Here is a 22,895-nt window from a genome sequence, read left to right on the forward strand (position 1 = left end):
TCGTATAAAACCCCGTATACTTCTTCAAGTCTGCATTAAAAAGGAGATAGTTTTGTTTTCCTTTGTTTTACTTGAAACTATTTTGATTAAATCTTTTACTAGTAGTTGATACTGTTTCAAATTTCTTTGGGCTACTGCTATAAGAAGTGCACAAGGTATAATGGTAGCGGTGGGTAAGGAATTAAATGTTACAATTACTACTGGTGAAAATAATGGAGCATAAAGGTCTGAGATTAATAGATCAATCTAGACATGGATCTAAAATCTTATAAGAGACCTATGATCAGTGTCTTCACCCATTTTGTTAAGTTGCTTGTTGTACATGTTGTGAGCAACCTCTAACGTCAATTTTTTCCCACCTCGTTGACACTGGACACATATTGATGTTGTAATCCTGCCTTTTTCTGGCCTTATTAGGAACTGGAGGATCTAGGTATAGAATCATAAAAATATAGGACTGGAAGCAACCTCAAGAAGCCGTCTAGTCCAGCCCCCGATGCTGAGAAACAGTCAAATACATCTAGACCATCCCTGACAGTTGTTTGTCTAACCTGTTTCTTAAACCTCCAGTGAAGGGGATTCCACAACTTCCCCTTGGAATGCTATTCCAGTGCTTAATTATCCTTACAGTTAGAAAGCTTTTCCTAATTTCTAACCTAAATCTTCTTTGGTACAGATTCAACTGATTACTTCCTCTCCTAGTATCAGTGGAGAACAATTGGTAACTGATCAGCTCTTAACGTATTTGAATACTGTTATCAGGTTTCCTTTCAGTCTTCTTTCCTCAAGACTAAACATGCCCATTTGTTCAGCCTTTCCTCATAGGTCATGTTTTCTAAACCATTTATCATTTTTGTAGGTCTCCTTTGGATGTTCTCCAGTTTGTCCACCTCTTTCTTAAAGTGTGGTGCCCATAACTGCATATAATACTCCAGTTGAGGCCTCATCAGAGCTGAGTAGAGTGGGATAATTACCTTCTATGTCTTACGTATGATATTCCTGTTAATACATCTTAGAATACTAGCCTTTTCTGCAATTGTGTCACACTTGTCTTTTTTTGAGTTTCATCTTGCTGAATTCAGACCAATTGTCCAATTTGTTAAGGTCATTTTGAATTCTAATCCTATTCTCCAAAGTACTTGCAACCTCTTCAGGCTTTTTGTCATCCACAAATTTTATAAGCATACTCTGCACTTCATTACTCAAGTCTTTAATGAAAATATTTAATAGTACTAGACCTAGGACTGACCCTTGTGGGACCTACTAGGTATGCTCTCCCAGTTTGACATTGAATCACTGATAACTACTCTTTGAGTGTGATCTTTCAACAATTTTGCATCCATCTTGTAGTAATTTAATTTAGACCACATTTCCCTAGTTTGCTTATGAGAATGTCATATGGGACTGCATCAAAAGCCTTACTAAAATCAAGATATGTCATGTCTACAGCTCCTCCCTATCCACTAGGCCAGTAACTTGGTCAAAGAAGAAAATGAGATTGGTTTGACATGATTTGTTCTTGACAAATCCATGTTGGCTATTACTTATAGCCTATTATTGTTTAGGTGCTCACAAACTGATTGCAGTGTTATTGTTGTCCTGTTGGTTCCCAGATTCAGAGACCTGAAGAAGAACTCTGTGTAAGCTTGTCTCTTTCACCGATAGAAGTTGGTCCAATAAAAGATATCAACTCAACCACCTTGTGTCTCTACAAACTGATTTTTTAATTTGTTCTGATATATTTCCAGGTATTGAAGTTAGGCTGACTGGTCTGTAATTCCTCAGGACCTTTAGGTACTGTTTGCCCTTCTCCAGTCATCTGGGATTCATACATCCTCAATGAGTTCTTGAAGATAATGGCTATTGAAGAGATTGCTTGTATCTTTTAAATTAACTTCCATCCCTGCCCCAATTGTTAACCCAAAATGTAGGTGTGTTCATTTTAACTATTACACCCACCATTTCAAATGTCTTAGTACGACTTTGAGTCTGTCAGACTCAGAAAATATTGTATTTTTGCATCCATGGATTGCAGAGTCACAGATGGGTTTGTGTATGTGTTGTGTTCCAGGGAGCCATTCTAGTCCCTGGAAGATATCTGGGTAATGTATAACTAATCCTTCTTTGTTAGTGCAGCCTTAGTGTGTAATGTTCCCATTCTTCATACTTGGTTGAACTCCATGAAATCTTCTTTGTCTAGTAGTGTAATAATGAAAAAGCATAATCTGATTTTTTTTCTTTGGCTGTTGCTGCACTGAGAATTACTTCTGTTAAGGGTTCTATCCTGGAGCTTCTGTATATGCACTTAGCATAACTTAAGACTGTCGTCTTGTTTTGACTGGACCCAGAATCTGCCTTAAACTGTGTTCTGATAAAATATTTGCTTCAGACTCTCCATCAAGCTTGAATTTTATAGATATATTCCTTGTATAGAGAATTGAATATCAAGCTTCTGTTGGATTAGCTGCATGAGTATTGTCATCCCATAATACTGTCTCTCCAAGGAGTGTACATTGTTTGTTTTGACCAGTGATATGTGCTGTCTCCTTTGAGGTGGCTTTGTTGCTCTGTTCATATGTGTGGAGAGAACTCTATTTCAATAAATCACATGTGGCCATGAACTGGACAGCTTTACTGTGCTTTACCACTGTGTGAAAATAAGTTTTTTGCACAAGGTGTAAGCATAGTTGACTAGTGCAGGCCCTCATGTGGTAAGGTCTGAATATCCTATGTGAACTTTTCAGTGTTTTTCCCAGACATGTTATGCATTTGCATTTTTCTGGCTTCTGCAAATGTCCAAGGCTTTCAGTTCCCTTCGTAGCCTTTCCCTCAGCTTTTTGTTTAGCATATCATTTTCAGCCCTACCAAACTCACAGTTTTTTGCTTTCTGACTCAGTTCTGTTATATTCCTACCAGTGTGCTCCCAGGTGAGGATGAGAATAGATTTGGTGCTACTCAAAAACAATTTGCTTCTTAGGGTTAAAATAATTTCTAAACCTTCCCATATGTGTTAAACATTTCAAGAGCTTCCTCACTCAGTTCATGAAGTAGGGTTGTTACTTTTAAATCCTCTTCTTGTTTTTTCTGCTGGAGACGCTTTCACAAAAGTTAGGAAGCATCACTCCAGATCTGTGTCAAATTGTTATGTACAGCTAATAGTGTTGAAAGTTTGCATACATCCATGCATATACCACTAATTTAGGTGTGAATTTTAGTTTATAATACTTTTTTTCTTTTTTGTTTTACTTTCACTTCTCATCTGTGCTTGCTTTTTCCCTGGCACTCTGCACCATCTGTTTGGTTCTTTGCAATTCTGTTTGCTTCCTCAGTTTTGGATGGGAGGAAAACTTGCATTTCTTGCACCAAGCAAAACGTATCATCTTCTGACACCATGTCGTTATCTATAACACAGGTTAATGGTTGTGGACTGCTAACTGTGCACGTGCTGCAGTCACTAGAGTTTAGGAGTTGTGAAATGATCACTAAGGACACTTCACTGCTGAGTATTTTAAACTATAACACTTAATATGAATGTTCTGTCACTTATGTGGACCTGAGCTCTTCCTTTGTGTGTGCCTGTATTGGAGGCTTCTTTTAGTGGCTGACTCTCCGTAAATCTTGCAAGTGTAATTTTAAACACCCGACATACAATATACTACCGTTTGTAAATTGGGACTGTAATTTTAGCATTCCCAAATCCCATTCCTGTATTCATGTCACTACAGTATATCTTCCTCTTGTTTCTTCTTAAAGTGTACATTCCCTCTTTAATATGTGCATATAATCTTAAAGTATGTTCAGTTTGTCCTCTTTTTAAGATATTAAATAGGTTTGTCTTAAAAATTTTCAGCTTTAGGAACAGTTTCCACAATAATCACATCAATTTCCAAATTTCAGAGAAGATGCAGCTGTGACTAGGAGGGCCACTAGGTCTTAAAGATGTTAAAAATAGGGTCGTCTTAATGTTCAAATTGTGCACCAGATCCTAGAAAACTTGACACTCCCACACCTCAAAGAAATCCTCACACATACAAACTCAGACTACTTGGTTAAGCAGTGGTAAAATATTAAATATACAGGATTGGGTTTCTTTGTGTTTATGTAATCCCCTGGTGAGTGTGTGTTACAGGTCCCCTTCTGTGCTGACCCACAGATGATCTGAGTTGTTATGGCCCCTAGTTCTTCAGCTCAAGCTTTTAACTCTGTCCCCAGTAAGTCAAAGCAAGATGGTCACACTTACAGGTGTACAGTGGCCATTTGCATGCTGTGAGTGCAGCTGCAACTTGTACAGTCTTCTCAATGTCCTTTTCCACAGGGGAGGTTGTTGTTCTGAACAGAGAAACTTCTGAGGAAGAAGTTCTGCAGTGAAACTTAGAACAGTCTGAAGAAAAAAGGGGGGAAATGTCTTGACAAAAAGTGTATTTTTCATAATGTAACTGATCTCTCTCTTATCTAACAGGACATCAGCTCTGATGACTTTAGAAGTCTCCGCAGGCTCTTGTCTCTTAGCAAAGCTGGTAAATTACTGTAGTGGAAAGAGTTGTGTTAAACCTAGCTACCAGATTCTCAGGTGAAATGTTATGAAAGGAACACTGGGAAATTCTCATTTCTCAGTGTTTTGGCTGTCACACCTCATCCAAATTTTGCTGCAGCAGTTAAAAACATAATTGTGCAAATAATAAACATAGTGTGCAATGATTGCAGAGACAACAATGAAGAAAAGATTATCAAAATGAGTAGTTCTGGGGAAAAAAGAACACTTCCACTATTCTGTTGAAAACACATGTTGCCATTTCTCGTCTATATTTTAGCTACATGTACAGCTATGCATTAATCTTCATGCTATCCCAAGCTGACTTCCAAAAAGTGGATATGGAAAACCTCAGAATTCAGAAAACAAAGTCACTGTTTTTACTTCAATGTCACAGTCAAGTGTTGTAGTTCAAATCAAGCTTTTACTAATCCCCTACTCCTTCCCCCCCACTTGATTTTTTCTTAGGAATAACCTGGCTAAGGTTGTATCAGAACTGTGTATCTCAGATCAGCACGAGGGTCTGGGATTGTATTCCAATTTTGTATTAAAACAATTTGGTTGATCTCTATTTCACCCTTCATTGGCTTTGTGTATTTCTCCTTAGTTTGTGTATTTCAGCATAATCATTAACACAAACTTTGTTCCGTTTAAAGTAATGCAGCAGCACCCTCCTACGTGACACAGATGGAATCTCTCAGGGATACTCAAGATACATCTCATGTGGAAAGTATGTCAGCTTCGGTCAGCTTTGATCCAAGAGTTTTGCTACATGTTGTGAATTTGTGTTCCAGTTGTACTCATTGGCTGTTCTGGTTAGGATATAGTTGGATTTACATATGGTGTATATGTTGCCTTTTAGTGACAACCTCCAAGAGGCAATATCCGGAGAGGCTGTATCCTTAAGAATGATGCAGTCAAGCAGCTCTTATATTATAGTAATTACTATAATACTATATACAAGGCAACTTAAAATATTGAAAGAGAAAGGTACAGAAAAAAATAAGTGGCTTGCTTGACAGTTGGATAAAATTGCAAAAAGCATGATGAAAAATAACTGATAAAAATTATTTTTTTAAAAGAATGCTCTTCTGTCTTGCTGTTGCCTATCTTGTCCCATTGTGATTTGAGGGTGAATATTCTAATTTATGGGGAAGGAAAGAAGAAAATAGTTTTGTGGTAGATTGATATATATTCTAAATCGTGCCTGTTGAAGCTGCTGAGTGGTCTGGAATATTAGGTGTAGTCTTTGCGGGTTGTGAGTTAATGAGCAGAGTGCAGTTGAACGGATCAAAGATGCATGCTGAGCATAGTTTATCACATGGATATCACCTTCCCATACAGTATGTGGTGAATGTATACATAAAATAAACCAGGAAATTTTAAATATGTTGAAATCAGACGTAAGTTTGCTCACTTAATAACCAAGTGCCAGAACTAGAAGATTTAAAAGCAATCTCCTTGCTAAATCTTATGCCAAATTTGTGTTACAAAGTAGTTTGTAGGTTGTGCTAACCATAAACATTAATGATTAGCAACCATAACTAACTGCACTAGTGCACCAGTCACTCTGTTGTTAAATGTCAGTGTGTGTGAATGAGATTCATTACAGTAGATGTGAATTACAACTATGTCTGAAAGATTAAGACCTACTGAATCTCTTATAATCCAGACATAAATCTTATTATTTGTTTCCAGGCTTTGTGTTCAGAAAACTTTCATACTCCTCTTTGTAAATGAGTTAATCCCAGTGGTTTTGGAACAATTTGAAAATCAGAAAAAGTTTGTCAGAGCAAACTATATCTTTATACTCCCTTCTTGCAGCAACAGCAAAACTTTGTTTACAGTATGTACATTTAGTGTTATGCAAACAACTTAATTTTTCTGTATATGTACAGTATTTTTGCCTGTTTTGTTTAAGTGAATAATCTGCATTGGATTAATTAATGCTAACACTTTTATGAATATTTTCATCCTAAATCTTTTTAATATATTGCCTTGGTGTCTTTCCAGACATTGTAATTTAGGGGAGACAATGTGACTTAGTGCATAGGGCACTGGACTGTGGCTCAGAAGACCTGGGTTTTATTCTGAGTTCTGCAACTGACATCCTTGTTGGCCTTGGGCAAGTCACTTCACCTCTCTGTGCCTCAGGTTCCCCATCTGTAAAATGGGGATAATGATACTGACCTCCTTTGTAAAGAGCTATGAGATCTACCGATGAAAAGCACTCTGTAAGAACTACATATTTTTAATAGTAAGTTGTTAATTCTATTTAATAATCAGGGTTAAGAATTAACTTTTAGAACCAGAACAGTAGGATTTGTAAACACAGATCCTTAACTTTTGTTAATTTTATATGTAGTGTTTATAAAGATTATATATATTACATATCTTATATTACACAGTTAATGCTTCAGATGAGTATTTCTGATATAAATCTTGAGAATATAAGTAAAATGCTAAGATTTTTTTCAGAAAATTAACATTTAAATCTTGTCCGCTTAAAACTTTTTTTTAAAAAGCACTTGCATGTTGTGTATGAAAGGTGCGTATTAGTTTTCTATTATCAATATACAGAACTTCTTCATAATTTCAGAGCACTATGTGTATATCTTTTAACAAATACTTTCTATTCAGTACTGTTGTTTAGTTTTACTCAGCTGTTTAAGAAAGTGGTGCAATATGTGAAATAGTTTTATGATGAAGGGGATATATTTCTGACCTTGAAGGTCTAGGTAGCTTTCCCTGAATGCATCCTTGGTTCAGACGTTATTCTTGCCTTCCTCTGCAGCCTGGGGCATGGGTCACAGGCACTTGCTGGTAGATTTGCTGTAACTTGAAGTCTTTAAACTGTTATTTGAGGACTTCAATAATTCAGTCATAGATTAGAGGTCTATTACAGTAGTGGATGGGTGATGTTCTGTGGCCTGTGTTGTGCAGGAGGTCAGATTAGGTGATCATAATGGTCCCTTTTGACCTTAAAGTCTATGAGTCTATAATAAGTCTTAAAATTGGGTCCTTTTCTATTATGTTATGCTATTTTCTTATGGTACACAATAACCCTGATACCAGTAAGCTGTTAAGTTTCTGTGGTATGTAACTTGAATAGTATTGGTAATTTGTCATGTTTGTTGCTGTGTAGGAGATATTTAGCAGAGGTTTATGCTTTATCTGTACACCTCATGGTCCTAAATGGATAGATAATTTTGACAAAAATGATGATGACATGCATATGCCAACACATGTCTGAGTAATAAATTGGTAATGTGTCTTAGCATGAAATTTTATTAATATGTAAATATAAATGCTGTAGGAAAAAATCATTCTGCTTTGACCCAAGTAAGCCAATTTTTCCCAAGAAGGCTTCTGGAAGTATTTTTTTAACCAAAAAGACGTTTAAAAAAATAATTCAAATGTCCTTTCTTATTATAAATAAAAATCTCATCTTAAGTTAATTTTCATATGTATAAACCATTGTTTAATTTTTCAATTCCTTTCTATAACTCTGAAGAGATTTTTGATTTAAAATCCTCACCAGCTGATAGGATCATTGGAGATCTCAATAGTTTGCTGCAATAAGGAAGTATTAAGTGTTACTAGAGGAGGATACAAGTAGAATTTTGGAACTGAGGAAACATAACATAGGGACTTCAGCATAACCAGGAGGCTAGGTGAGCATTATGCATATCCCCCTTCCCTCCCCGTTCACTTTGCCCCTTTGGAACATTTTGTGCAAATGGTGTGTTTCAGAAGCAGGCTGCAGGGAATGCATCATGTAAGGCTGTGTCCTACAGAAGTTGTTTTTGTTCAGTGGTACAATGACTTCACAGTGTTCGTTTACCCTGCCCTTGCTTCAGCCTGGCAGCTAGTGGATGGCTTCTTCCTCTGAGCAGTTGGGAGGGAAGGAGAAGAGAGGAAGTGATCATATACAGTGTGACAGTAATAAATTGCCAACACTTATCCAGTCATATAGTTATTTGGAAGTGTCATTTCATAAAACAAATTTTTTCAATGCAAAGAATTCTATGTCTGTTAATAATATCACAAAACTTACATCCTTATTACTAACTAATTTTTAAAAAGTTTGTAACAAACTTTCTTACACTTTTTTTTGGTAGCAAAGTAGTTTTAAGTATCAGTGCACTTTTTTTAGTTGAAAAGTTATTCAACACTTCCCTCTTCCAGTGGAAGTTGGAATGCAGCCTCCAGGTTTTTGTCAGGAAGCTTGTTTCTGTATTTGCTCTGCGGAAAATAAAGTGCACTGAATTCATGGTCACCTATAACAGCTGTTGGAAACACGGTCAACCAGTGCCTAGGCTTCTCCAGTCTTCTCTTGCATGCTTAAAGTTATTGTAACAATCATGTATAAAGCTATTACAGTTTTGGGACATGGACCATACATGAGGTTTCTCTCATTGGCCCTGTTAGCAACTGTGCATTGCAAATATTTCAAAGCATGACCATTGTTACCATTTCACCATAACAAAATGTACAGGTGGGTGAGGAGAAGAGTACTGAGGAAAACATTTAGCAATCCTATGGCCTAGTGGAAAGACTAGGACTATTCCTTGTTCTGCCACTGGCCTGCTAGGTGATCTTGGACAAGTCACTTCACTTCTCTGTGCCTTAGTTTCCCATCTGTAAAATAGTCTTTTGATTATTCCTTAGCCACCGTAGCGTATCAGCTACAAACCTAAGTGAGAACTATAACTGTCTAAATGACCATTAATGCCTACCAACAAATATTTGAATGAGTGAACAGACATCTGGCAAGCCACATTTGGAATATTGTGTCCAGTTTTGGACCCCCCACTATAGAAAGGATGTGGAAAAATTGGAGAGAATCCAGCGGAAGTCAACAAAAATGATTAGGGGGCTGGAGCACATGACTTATGAGGAGAGGCTGAGGGAACTAGGTTCGTTTAGTCTGCAGAAGAGTAGAATGAGGGGGGATTTGATAGCAGCCTTTAACTACCTGAAAGGGGGTTCGAGGGAGGATGGAGCTAGGCTGTTCTCAGTGGTAGTAGATGACAGAACTAGGAGCAATGGTCTCAAGTTGCAATGGGGTAGATCTATGTTGGATATTAGGAAAAAAAATTTCACTTGGAGGGTAGGGAAGCACTGGAATGGGTTACCTAGGCAGGTAGTGGAATCTCCATCCTAAAAGGTTTTTAAGGCCTGGCTTGACAAAGCCCTGGCTGGGATGATTTAATTGTGGTTGGTCCTGCTTGAGCAGGACTAGATGACCTCCTGAGGTCCCTTCCAACCCTAATCTTCTATGATTCTACATATCTCTTACAGTTTAAAAAAACCTAGGAAATTAAATGGCACAAAGCTTTGCTAATGCAGAGCTAAGATTGTCTGGTGATTAGCTCGTGCCCTTCCAGATTTCAGCAAAATGTAAACCTCCTGAGAACCAGGAAATACAGAGAAGTTGCTCAAGCAACTTTAATTCTGCTTTCTCGGAGTGAAGCCCCAATATGCACATAACTAAGGATACGATTTAGTCACGGAGGTCAGGGAAGTCATGGATTCCGTGTCTTCCCCCAACCTCTGACTTTTTCAGCTTCAGTTGCCAGTGGCTGTAGCCAGGGTTGGAAGCGGGGCTGTGTTCTTCCCCTTCCCCCCAGCCTCAGTGGCTGCAGCCAGGGCTGCGCGTCCCCTCTGCCTGTGGCTTTGACCAGGGCCAGGACTGCGCGACCCCTCGCCCCCTTCCCGTGGCTGCGGTTGGGGCTAGAGTTGTGTGCCCTCCCTGCCCCTTTGGCTGGGGCTGGAGCTGTGCCTCCCTGCATGGGGGTGAGGCTTTGACTGTCATCCTCCTGTCCACCCCTAGTTATTTTTAGTGAAAGTCACAGACAGGTCAGGGCTCCCATTAATTTTTGTTTATTGCCTGCAACCTATCTATGACTTTTACAAACAACCCTGTTCATACCCTTGAATACAGGAGACCAGCTAAACATTACACCTCCCACTATCCATCATTAAATCCACAGATCAGTCTCATATCTCACCTCTCTACTGACAATACTTGACACAACCTACAAGTCTGTATTGTAATGATCCAGACTGGAACCTCCATGTACATATCCACCTCTTTCCCTTTGATAACACACATAGCGCTGGGGAACTCTGATCCAGATCTCCTCGTGTCATAATCACAGCTCTCTCCTTCTCTCTTTCTCCTCAAACTAATCCCCAGATTTCCTCAAATCACAATCCCACAGCTCTTCCAATCTGTTCCAGCTTATTCCTCCATCATTCAATACAGCTATCTTTATATAGTGATTGCAGCTGGAGTGCATGCAGATAATACCCAGTGACTATTACCAACTCCAGGGAGGCAGAGTTAAGGTTGCATGGGAATTTACCTTAACTCTGTATTTCCTGGTTTTCAGAAGTTTGAGTTTGTCTGATGCAGTGTTCAGGAAGGGCATGAGCTATCCCCGGGCAACTTTAAATGTGTGGTAATGAAGTTTTTTTGCTGTTTCATTTCTATGCAATACCAAATTCTAAGTTCCTTCCTTTACTGAGTTTCTTTTGCACTGCTCATGTGACAGTGATTTATTTCATGGACCACAGCCTTGCAGAGGTATAATGGAATCTATGTTAACTGTTTATATTGAATTTCCATGAAGTGTCCGTCAGTGGCACTGTCTCTGCTAATCCTCCTCCATTGAGAAGCTTGGAATAAAACTCTCTCTAACTCAGTTATTTGTCTTCTGTTACTTTTATTCTATGACAATGTTACATAACCACAAATATAAGTATAAGGAGGAATTATAAAGCCTTTTCCTATTTTTATATTATTTAATACAAGACCTTTTTTATTCCCTGAGGTACTATACTGATTTATGTTACTTTCTAATAAGCTGTTTTTCCAATATTTCCAATATTTACATTTTCTGAAGAAAAACCTTCAAGTTCTGTCAGTCAGAGTCTGTTTTAAATATACATCTCTCTTACATTCAGACCATGGAAGACCATGGGAATATTTAAGTTGGACAATCTCTTTCCCATATGAAACAGAGAATCCTGTTTTTCATTATTCTAAATTGCAAATATATTAAAATAGCTTCCCAGTGTATTGCTTAAAGTTTGGAAGTTTAGTGTTGCCTATTGGAATCATTCATGTAAAGTTAAGCATGTGGTTTGCTAGATGAGATCCTTACACAGAATTTATTCCATAATCTGACTTTATATTGGAATTTTTGCAGAAGAGAAGAGAAGCCTGCTTTACTTGTCTGCATTATTTATGACTAAGTGTTTTACTTTTTGTTGGGGCCTGGGAGAAATTACATTACATTTTGAACTTCAGTGTAATTTATCTCTTCTGAATGGGCAATTACCCTATTCTTTTTTGTATATTTACTTCATAATGTAAGATGTGCGTAAAAGTAGCTACCTCCTAAAAAATTAGAAGTGTTGAAAGTAAGGGTTGCATAAGACACAATTGTGGATTTGGAAAGATTATTTTTATTTTTGTTTTGTTCTGTGATTTCAACTTGGGGTCCTGAAATATTCATATTAGCCCTAATTTTTATAGCTAGGTGGCTTTATTGCTAAAGCAAATAAAAGTAGTAACAATCAACATTACATTTCCCTTCTCCTGGGTATTTCTTTAGTGAGTGAGCTGTTTATCAAGATATTAGCTCTTGGGGTGGAGCATACTTGTTTTCTAAAGTTGGGGGTGTATTGTTCAAAACAGCCTATTAAAAATTGCCACTTGACCCAACTGAAGGTTTTCTCTTATCCTGGATAAAAAGATGAGTTCCTGTTTTGTTGTTGTTTTGTTTTGTTTTTTAAAAACCAGGCTGAGTGGATGCAATTCTTTTTGCAACCTCTATCTTCTGGTAACAAAGGTGTCTCCAGAGAACCTAAGGCTAAGGTGTTGGCACTAGTCTCTTCATAATGGCCATCACTTGTAGTTACAGGAAATTTAAGGAAGCATAGCATGGCATTCACATATATGTTCCACTTCCCCTATTAATGAGCTGTTTCTTCTAGTATCTTGAATTACTCCCCTTGCAGGTAAAGACTGTGTTATGTAAGGAAGTTCATCTTTCTTGTTCTTTCCTATGGCATCTTTATATATTGATACCTTGACATATTGGTTCCAGTATTCAGTTCTTGAGACATAGCTTAAGTTGTTCCTTCTGGATCCCTTTCTCAGCGAGGCTATCTGTATAGAAACCTTGTAATGTCTCCTTAAGGAAGCATAATAACAAATGTAATGACGATAAGAATAGATAAAGGCACAGATGAACATCACAATAAGCAAGACTTATTAGATCATTATACTGAATTTTCACTTAAGCTTAAGTATTACATTTTAAATATGTGAGCAGCTCTATTGAAATCAAAACACACCGGCGCAGCAGGATGCCAGTAATCAGTGGTAACACTCACTTGCTTAAATTTATGTATGTGAGTGTTTACAGGATTGAGGCCTTAGTTCCTTGCTGGTAGCTGATAATGCTACAAGGGAATTTTTTTTTTTTTGCATGATAATTATTATTAGAGGGACATATAATCAGATGCAGCTTGAGTCTTCACCTGCTCACACTAAGGTGGATTTGTGCTACCTCTTTGAATTTAGTCTTTATGATAACATGGATAACTGATGAATTTTTGAATGTGAAGGGTTAATACTGGATGACTTGTTGGATATAATTGATTATGGATTTATGTCTTCAGTATCTAAAAACATAAGAATAGCTATCCTAGGTCAGACTAGTTGTTCATCTAGCCCAGTAAATTGTCTTCTGACAGTGGCCAATGCCAGGTGCTTCAGAGGGAATGAACAGAACAGGGAGCCATTCAGTGATTCATCCCTTATCATCTACTCCCAGCTTCTGGCATTCAGAGGCTAGGAACACTCAGAGCATGGGGTTGCATCCATGATCATCTTGCCTAATAGCCATTGATGGACCTATCCTCCATGAATTTATCTAGTTCTTTTTTTGAACTCCATTATAGTTTTGGCCTTCAAAACATCCCTCTGGCAATGTATTCCACAGGCTGACTGTGTGTTGTGTGAAGTACTTCCTTTTGTTTGTTTTGAACCTGCTGCTTATTAATTTCTTGGTGTAATCCCGGTTCTTAAATTATTGTGAAGGAGTAAATAACACTTCCTTATTCAGTTTCTCCACACCGGTCAAGATTTTATAGACTTCTTATCATATCCCCTCTTAGTTGTCTCTTTTCCAAGCAGAAAAGTCCCAGTCTTGTTAATCTGTCCACATACGGAAGCTGTTCTCATACCCTTAATAATTTTATTGCCTTTCTTTGTACCTCTTTCAATTCTAATATATCATTTTTGAGGTAGGGTAACCAAAATTGCACACAGTATTCAAGCAGTAGGTGTACCATGGATTTATATAATGGCATTATGATATTTTCTGTTTTATTATGTATCCCTTTCTTAATGTTTCCTAGCATTCTGTTAGCTTTTTTTTGGGGCTGTTACTGAATGTTGAGTGGATGTTTTCAGAGAACTATCCATGATGACTCCAAGATCTCTTTCTTGAGTGGTAACAGCTAATTTAGACCTCATAATTTTGTATGTATAGTTGGGATTATGATTTCCAATGTGAATTACTTTGCATTTATTAAAATTGAATTTCATCTGCCATTTTGTTGCCCAGTCTACCCACTTTTGGGAGATCCCTTTGAAACTTCTCAGTCTGCTTTGGACTATCTTGACTATTTTGTATCATCTAAATGTGAAACATTAGTATGTATTCTCATTATGTGTAAACAGCAGATTGTTGCAAGACTAAATGAGACTGAATATAATACTGTTTTATCAGATTCACTTTTTTTTTTATAAAACTTGTTTTCTGAGAAGCCCTTCTCTTTGCATGTGTGTACACATGCACACATACTAATTGCTAATAATTTGCTGGGGAAAATTCTTGCTTAAATGGGATTATAATTATATTACAATATATTTGTGTCCTTTTCTATAGTTGCTGATTATTTCAATTTTTTGGTAAGTTGTAAAATATAAAAATAAAATTGTGTTTTAAAATAAATACTTAGTTTGATTCCACAAGACTGAAAACATATCTACCACTCATACAACTATACTTCTAACATTTTTAGATTACATATTTAATTTATGTATTAAAATGACTCATTTATTAACCATGTGTATATTTTGTAAGTGTTATTTCTATTCAGTATCCCAAGACAACTCCATATGGGTATTATATAGTTACACCAGGCGTTTAGGATGTCTGTTGTGCATAGGAAAAATCCATATTAAAATTCAGAGAAAAAGTATCTGGCATGTGAGCAATATATTGATGGACATTTCTGTGTTCAGTCATGAAACTTAGAAGAACTGTTTTTAAATTTTGGGAATAAAATCAATTCTTTTGATTAAGAAATTTTATACCGGCTTTCCTTCCAGAATGTATTTTCTGACTATAAGTTCCTGGAAAATGGGATTTATATAGTGGAAATGTTGGCAGATTTTTTACTGCAATAAACAGAGTACAGTAAACAGAGTAAAACTGTTTACTACAGTAAACAGAGACGCCCAAATTTTATGGAACGTTCCTGACGGTGAGTGGATATTCAAACGTAAAGGTCCAGTTTTGCTTCCTACTCTTTCATGCCAAGGTATTGTTACAACACAAGTACTTTGTAAAATAATCTGAGTAAATGAGTGTTCAGACATCAAGTAATTTGGTTTTCTGCAGTCAAATATACTAAAAAATGAGTGCTGAGGGTAGTTCGGTGTGTGGGGGGGTAGTGTGGGTAAGGAGGGTAATAAGTATAGGATAGTTAATGGAAGTGGGCCAAAGAAGTTATCCATGTGCATGAAGCTATGTTCAATGTACTTGTAATAACAAAAAACAGACAGTATGTTTTCTGAAGTGCTGGACTCCTTTCCTTTTGTCCCCAAATGCTTTTGTCACTGCATATGTAAAATAAATATTTTATACACAGAGTAAAGCTAGGGAGAATTTTGCAAAATGTAGGATTCTAAAGGTCACTTATTTTTTAAAAAAGATAATGAGTTATTGTGAGTGAATTTTTTTTGCGTAGTCAAAAAAATGAATAGTTCCAGTGTCAAATGATGCATTCTGACTGAGATGCAAAATAAATTTCTGAAAAAAAAAAGTGCAAATAAATTATATGAACCTGCTAAAAGAAATAAATTTACAATAAGTTCTCACTATCTTCAGCGATTTGCATTTTTAAGAGTTTTTTGTTTTGTTTTACCCAAAATAAATAGATGTGCGTTGCACAGTTTCTTGAAAAACTGAATGATGCACACATGCAAGTGCCGTGGTGGGGAAGGTGAAGAACATTTTAAGAATGTGTAACTTGTAACCAATATTTGTGATATTGTCTTCAGTATGAAGTTATTGCATTCAGGCAGCAAAGTTAAATAACTGCCATTATGGGTACTCTACCATATTAGCTGATTTCTTAAACAACTTTGTTCTAAATATTCTTTCCTGTTGGTTTTGAATTTCTCTTAGACCTTTTTGTAATAAATATTTTCATATATTTTTGTCAATATTAAAATCATTTAGCAATGGCCTTCTTGTGGATTTTCCCCCACAACGGATAAGGTTTAACTCCCAATGTACATAGTTCTCTAGTCTTGATGCCTTCTCATGGATCTGTGTCCTCTTGTTTTTCTGTCATGGGGGGATGGTAAATAGGAGCGCCCAATTTATCTTCAATATACGTTTTCCTTATTTTGTATACTCCTGTGATCTCATGTCATGTTATCTCTTACTAGTAGCCCTCATCTGTTCCTATTCCATCTCTCCTCATATGGAATCTTATACATGCCTTAATCATTTTTGCTCTTCTTTGGGCTTTTTCATCTACATCCTTTTTGAGATGGGTGTGTAACCTTGTATTAGTGAAAGAAGGTCACAGAATGTTGTATTCAGAGGCCCCATATCACGCTCTCCAAATATGAATGTAGGTAACATGATTATCATAGGTATTTATAGAGCCCCTGACTGTAGAATCTGTGTGCTTCACAGTCTTTAATGTATTTATCCTTGCAACACCCGTGTGAGGAATTCTGTTGTCCCCATTTTACAGAAGGGAATTAGAGAGATTAAAGGTATGTGTACACTGCAATAAAAGACCAGGTCAGCTGACTCCAGCTCGCAGGGCTCAGGCTGTGAGGCTATAAAATTGCAGTGTAGATGCTCAGGCTGGAGCCTGAGCTTCTACACTGCAATTTTTAGCCCCAACCCAAGCTCCTTGAGCTCAAGTTAACTGAGCCAGGCTCTGAGACTCAGTGCTATGGGTGTTTTACTTCAGCGTAGATGTACCCTGAGGTTAAGCAGCTAGTCTGTGGCACATCTACGACTTGAACCTGGGTCTCAGAGCCCCAGGCTAACTCACTAACCACTAGATCATGCTTACGTGATCTGTCATCTGATCAGCCTAGTTGAACATCTCTTACAGGCTCTGTACACAGCAAAATCCTGCATTTATTTTCATTCAGTTGCTGTTTCACAAATGTACTTTCACTTTCATTTAAGTAGTATAATTGCTGTATTTTGGGGCCAGTACACATGTGAGCCATCTCAAGAAGATGGCCTATTGGAACTGGCATGCAGCAAACAGTTGATATCAGACTTAAGTTATTTGTGTGCTGCGATTTTGGCACATCACTTACTGGAAATTATGCTCTCAAGTGCCATCTGCAGCTACCAAATGTGCCATTGGGAGGTGTGCAAGCTTCTTTCCAGAAAAATGCTTGGTACCTAATGCCAATCATTTCTTATAAAGTAGCAGTTCATTGATTTTTAATAAGTAAGAGCAGGAACATTCTGCTATTCTTCTACATTAATACAGATCCCATGGTAATGCTTCCAAACCCCAGAGATACAGACGGAGACATGTGGCAGGTAAAACACTGTAAATTTGAATCTCTTATCATCCTTTTTCATTTTTTTGCCTTCATAAATTATTCTAGTATATGCAAATAGTTAAATAATTCTCCTAGAAGTCAGTGGAAGCAGCTAAGAATAGACTATTGCTCCAAGCTACCTTAGATTTCTGGGCTGATGATGCTCATGCTGTACGAGTAGAATTGGCAAGAACTACGCCAGCAGTTGTTGCACAGAATGTAGGTGTGGTGATGACTTGCTGAATCTGCTTTGGGGAGCTTTCGCCTTAATTTGCCATTTTTAAGGTTGATCGAAACATAAGGTGGCAAACTTTAAATCATTCCTTTTGCCATTAAAGAGAAGTGAATGCTGGTAGCTCTGCCTTTCCTTCAGGATTCAGTAATCTTCCTGTGCATGTTTCAGATCTAAAAATTCAGTCAGTTCAGTCATTCAGAACAGCAAGTCAAAAAATGTAGTGGCTTTTTCCTCTTTCTGTATCTAACAAGTTCTGTGCTTCTATGGCTGCTTTGCACTAAATTAGAAGGCAGCCTCCTCTTAATTCAGCACAATTTTTCAATTTCCCTCAAACACTGGGTATAGGATATTATCTATATAAGTCCCATCTACACTAGGAAATTGACCAGTTGTGGACAACAGTTGTGAGGTGTGAGCTCCCGTGAATAGGTGCTGAAATGGTTTAATGTTGAGTCTATACTGGATAAATTAGGCATGCAGGCTTCACAGTGACAAATCTGGTATAATAAACTGACTTGAATAGAAACAACATTGAGCACTATTATGGGTGGAGCTAGGATTCAGGTCTGTAATAGTTCTGACAATGATTTTGATCTGTCCATGATAGTACTGAAACTATTTTCAGTTGTCAAAGCAAGTCTCATAGTATATACAGCTCTATTGACTAAAGTTTTCAGAGGTTTCAAAGCCAGACAGTTTCCTAATGTACCAGATGTCCTGAAAACATGGTTTTTCCTATGGCAAAGATCTAAAACTAGATGGAGGATTTTTATTACTCAATAACAATACAAAGAGCAATTCAGTCTAATCCCTATATCCCTCAAGGTAGCTCACGTGTAGGTCTCTTCAGGAGATTGCAATGACATACATAATAAATAAGTCTATAACCTCTGGATGCTGGGGAAATAGATACATTGCCTTATTTGAAGTGTAGTTGTTGGTCGCAGGATATTAGAAAGAGAAGGTGGATGCAGTAATATCTTTTACAGGGCCAAATTCTGTTGTGAAAGAGACAAATCTTGGTGTAAGCTCAAAAGCTTGTCTCTTTCACCAGTAGAAGTGGTCCAATAAAAGATACTAACTTTGTACAACTTTGTACAACTTTCTTACAAACGTAGTCTTCAGAATCCTGATCTCTTAAAAAGCTAGTGGATGGAGCACTGGACTGGCATTCAGGAGAGCTAGGTTCTATTCCTGGCTCTGCAAATAGCCTATGGGGTGACCTTGGGCAAGTCACTACCTGTCCCTGTGCCTTGTTTCCGCCATCTGTAAAATGGGTATAATTATACTGACCTTCTTTGTAAAGTGTTTTGAGCTCTACTGATGAAAAGTGTTATATCAGAGCTAGATATTATTGTAGTTTACTCAGAAAAAAAATGGTTTTGCCTTTCCCTCATCATCCATGTAATCTCTAGCAACACTGATTTGCTGGTTGTGCAGAAGGCAATTAAGGTATTTCTTAACATGGTAAAATATTAGAATAGTAGCTTTTGTTGCATAGTGCTAAGAAGAGAGGAGATTGCAGGAAAGTCCCACTATTGCCCTATGAGTAGTAGCAAAAGTTCAGATGTATGATTAGTGCTGATGGGATATTCTGCTTTTACTTTGCCAGTGAATGTCCTAATGAGAAAGCAGGAACAATCCAGTTGTTTCTGGTGGTTTCAGTCTATGTCGTCATCTCCTGAATTATTGGTGCATTCCCTCTCAAGTCTGCAATGATGCAGAAGAGCTCACAGAACCAAATTTTATAGCTAAAGCAAAATTATTTGTATCTTCTTTCTAGAAATTTTATTTGATGGAGAAAAATAGGCATGGTCATATTTCCATGCTGTTCATGTTTTCATTGCTCAAGGCAGTTTTGTGTCCTGGCATGACAACTGTATGCTTACATCAGAGTCCATTAACACATACACATGTAGGTCAGTTTTAGCCCAGCTGTTGAAACTGAAAAACAACTTTGATGGGTCATTGAAGTATCTTTATGCTACAGTTTCATTAGTGGTTGTACAGTTGTAGCTTCTTTCCTAGATAAGACAATTTTATTTTATTTTTAATTTTTGAAAATCCTCTTGGAGAGAATACAATTAGTGGAATGATTTATTTTGCAAGAAAGTGGGCTGTTGGACATGCTGATAAATGGTACTTATCAAAGAGATAATATCTGTGCATCCTGTGGACTAGAACATCCCTTATGATGATATTGATCATAACCTGAAAGTTAAAAAAGTCTTTTCCCAAGTTCAGACTTACTAAAGGCCGAATACGTTAGTACACATTACCACATTTACTTAAAAACTAACTCTGAGTTTTGAGCCTGAATAACTGGCTAAAAAAGAAAAAAAAAAAAAAAGAAAGAAAGAAAAAGGCCTAATTTTCTTCCTGAAGTAATTTCTCCATAATATGTTGGCATTCATTAACTAAATACATATGTGGGGTAGAGGGGAGTTTGATTTGCAACAGGCTAGACATGAACTCACAAAAATATTCATAAATCTTAACAGCATGAGTTTCCACATGAATATGCTTTTGTTTTGACTGCTTAGTATACACTGATTTACTCCATAGCAACTGTCAAATTGAAATGTTTTTCCACAGGGATAGAAAGAAAAGGAAGACATGTACAGTACAGTATGGAGGTTGGAATTTTTTTTATTTCCTGGAGAAAATGATACCTTCTTTTCATGAAAAAGCTTACCCCTTTAATCATGAAAGAAACTATGCACAAGCATCATTACCCACTCTTCTTCTTCTTTTTTTTTTTTTTTGATGGTTTTGATTTATAATGTTGGTTATGAAAACCAAGTCAACATTTCTGAATTATGTTCATTCACTTTTATTTTTTCTTGGTGGCAAAATCAGCTCATTTGGGAACAAAACATAAACATTCTATGTGTTTGTTTAAAATGAATACAGTAATACTTAGCCTATGTCCTGGTAAACACGTACAGTAGTTGCTTCAGCTTAACAAAAATTTTTATCAGTCTAATTTTAGTTAAACTGGTGCAAACCCCTGTGTGGTTTATTTCAGTTTACAAATGGCTTATATTTCTTTAACTTGCACTCACAAAACACTCAGCCTGGGAAGCTTTTGGAAGGCTTTTTCTCCAAGTAACTCATCAATGCAAGCTTCATTTTCTGAAAGACTCAGCGACTGTATTACTCTTTGCAAGTCTGAGGCCACTTCTTGACTCTTAACAGATGGCACAGTGTTATTTCCAGATTCTTAAAAATATAAAAAATTGCAGAGGAGCAGGAATCTTTGTTTGCAGCTTATAGTGAAGTTGAGACTTTTTCTTGCAACTGCTAAAGAGGCGAATTCTATTGATTGCAGCTACAAGCTTTTTCATGGACAGATTAGGTAGAATGATACTTTTCCCCCTTGTAATTTACCAACAAGCACTGAAGAAATAAGGGTTTAATTGGCCATATGCTGAACAAATCAAAAAGCTTCACAATTAATTTGATCCGTGTGCGACAGGTTTCCCCAGGGTGCAACCTCGAACTATGAGACTGCTGTGTCCCCTTAACTCTCCAGCCTGGGCTGTCTCTCACAATGCTTTGCTAGTGACACGCAGCAAACCCTTCCCTGCACTGTGATAACCTAGCATGACAGCATGCAGAGCACCACACCCAGCTAGCTCGCATGAATGTTTACCTGAGGTTGCCTCTCACACTCTGATGCTGTTAGCAAGCTACAAACCTCTAGCACAGTGTTTCTCAACCTTTTAAGTAGCAAGTAACCCCGAACTTCTGAAAATTGTAATAAGTACCCCAACACTCAATTTTCCACGGGATTTTATATTTACAGACTAATGTGAGCCATATGTTGGAAGAAGGGCTGAGTATATAAGGCTGAATATATATATGACAGATGTCAGATCTAGTGTGGGTAGGGTTACCACATTTATACCAGGGGTGTGCAGCTCAAGTATGTACCTGGGCTAGAAGTGATGTTGGCCAAAGCTAGGAGGCTTTGAGCGGCATGCCAATGCTGGGGAATATAAAGCGCTGTGCCAAATTTTTTGCCATAGATTTGAGAGGAGGAAGGGATGAGAGAGAGACAGGGAAGGAGGGTGAGAGAGACAGGAAAAGAGGGTAACTGGTGAAATCTGTGGCTGTCATAGTTGTCAATTTCACTGTTCAGCTAAATCAGTGAAATTGACAAGTTTTCTGGGCATTGGGCTTTGAGCCAGGGAGGGGGGCTGCCACTTGGGCAAGTTGCAGGCGGCTGTCGCCTGGCTGCCAGCCCGGGAGGTGGGCAACTGCCACCCAATCTGAGCTGGGGCAGAGGAGGCTTCCATGCTGTCTGGGACCCAGGAATGTGGGCAGGCAGCTGCTGCCTGTCTTCAACCGGTGTGCTGGAGGCTGTCCCTCGGCTTGGAGCCGGGGTGCGGGTGGCTGCCACCCAGCTGTGAGCCCAGCTCACGAGATACAGGAAGCTGCCACCGGGCTCCCACCTGGGAGCTGGGACCTGGCGGGAAGTGGGGGGCTGTTGCCCGCCTCCCCCAGAAGCTAGTGAGGAGCTAGCTGGGAGCTGTGACAGGGTGGGAAGCAGGCAGCTGTAGCCCGGCTTCCCAGGACTGTGACGGCTGCTGCCCGCCTTCCTGCTGGGAGCTGTGACAGGGCAGGAAGTGGGGGGGGGGGCTGCTGCCCACCTTCCCTAGAAGCTGGGGGCTGCCACACGCCTCCCAGCTGGGAGCTGGGACCGGGTGATACATTGGCAGCTGCCACCCGCCTCCCCTCCACTTTGGTTTTCCCCGGGGACCCTCTGCCTGTGTCTTGTGTACCCCCAAGGGTACACGTACCACAGGTTGAGAAACTATGCTCTATCAGGTATAGCACTTACACAGACATCCACAGGCAGGGCCACACCCAACTGATTTACATGAATGCTTTTCCCAACCACTCATGAACCAACAATATAGAGAGGTATCAGCCAATTCTTTCCAGCTCCTCCGTCTTGCACCCCAGAACTGTACCGTCATACACTGGCCAGGTTTCTGACCAGTGCAGGTTCATTATCTAGTTCACCACTTCTTCAAAGGAAAGTGGATATGCACTAGTCTTTGTAACCTGAGCAGATTTCCCAGTCACTTCAACCAAAACACACTGTTTTAGGTAAAATATAAAATAGATAGATTTTAAGTGATTATAAGTGGTAGGCATCAAAGATCAGAGTTGGTTACTTAAGAAGCAAAAGTAAATTCACAGTGTAATTTCTACAAACTAAA

The 22,895-nt window shown here is 38.2% G+C and overlaps 1 protein-coding gene and 1 long non-coding RNA gene across 2 annotated transcripts in view; both read left to right on the plus strand.

Moving 5' to 3' along the window:
- The window catches only part of PRKD1 (protein kinase D1), a 274,425-nt gene that overhangs the window by 11,560 nt on the left and 239,970 nt on the right, over positions 1-22,895 (plus strand). The window lies entirely within an intron of this gene.
- Positions 7,175-22,895, plus strand: part of LOC137144329 (uncharacterized) — a 35,522-nt gene continuing 19,801 nt past the window's right edge. Inside the window, exon 1 of the long non-coding RNA XR_010917372.1 lies at positions 7,175-7,626. This is a non-coding gene — a long non-coding RNA (uncharacterized lncRNA). The remainder of the gene's footprint in view (positions 7,627-22,895) is intronic.

The sequence above is a fragment of the Emydura macquarii genome, unplaced genomic scaffold, assembly GCF_026122565.2.
Source record: "Emydura macquarii macquarii isolate MOO-44397 ecotype Brisbane River unplaced genomic scaffold, CSIRO-AGI_Emac_v2 contig_374, whole genome shotgun sequence".
NCBI classification, from domain to species: domain Eukaryota; kingdom Metazoa; phylum Chordata; order Testudines; family Chelidae; genus Emydura; species Emydura macquarii.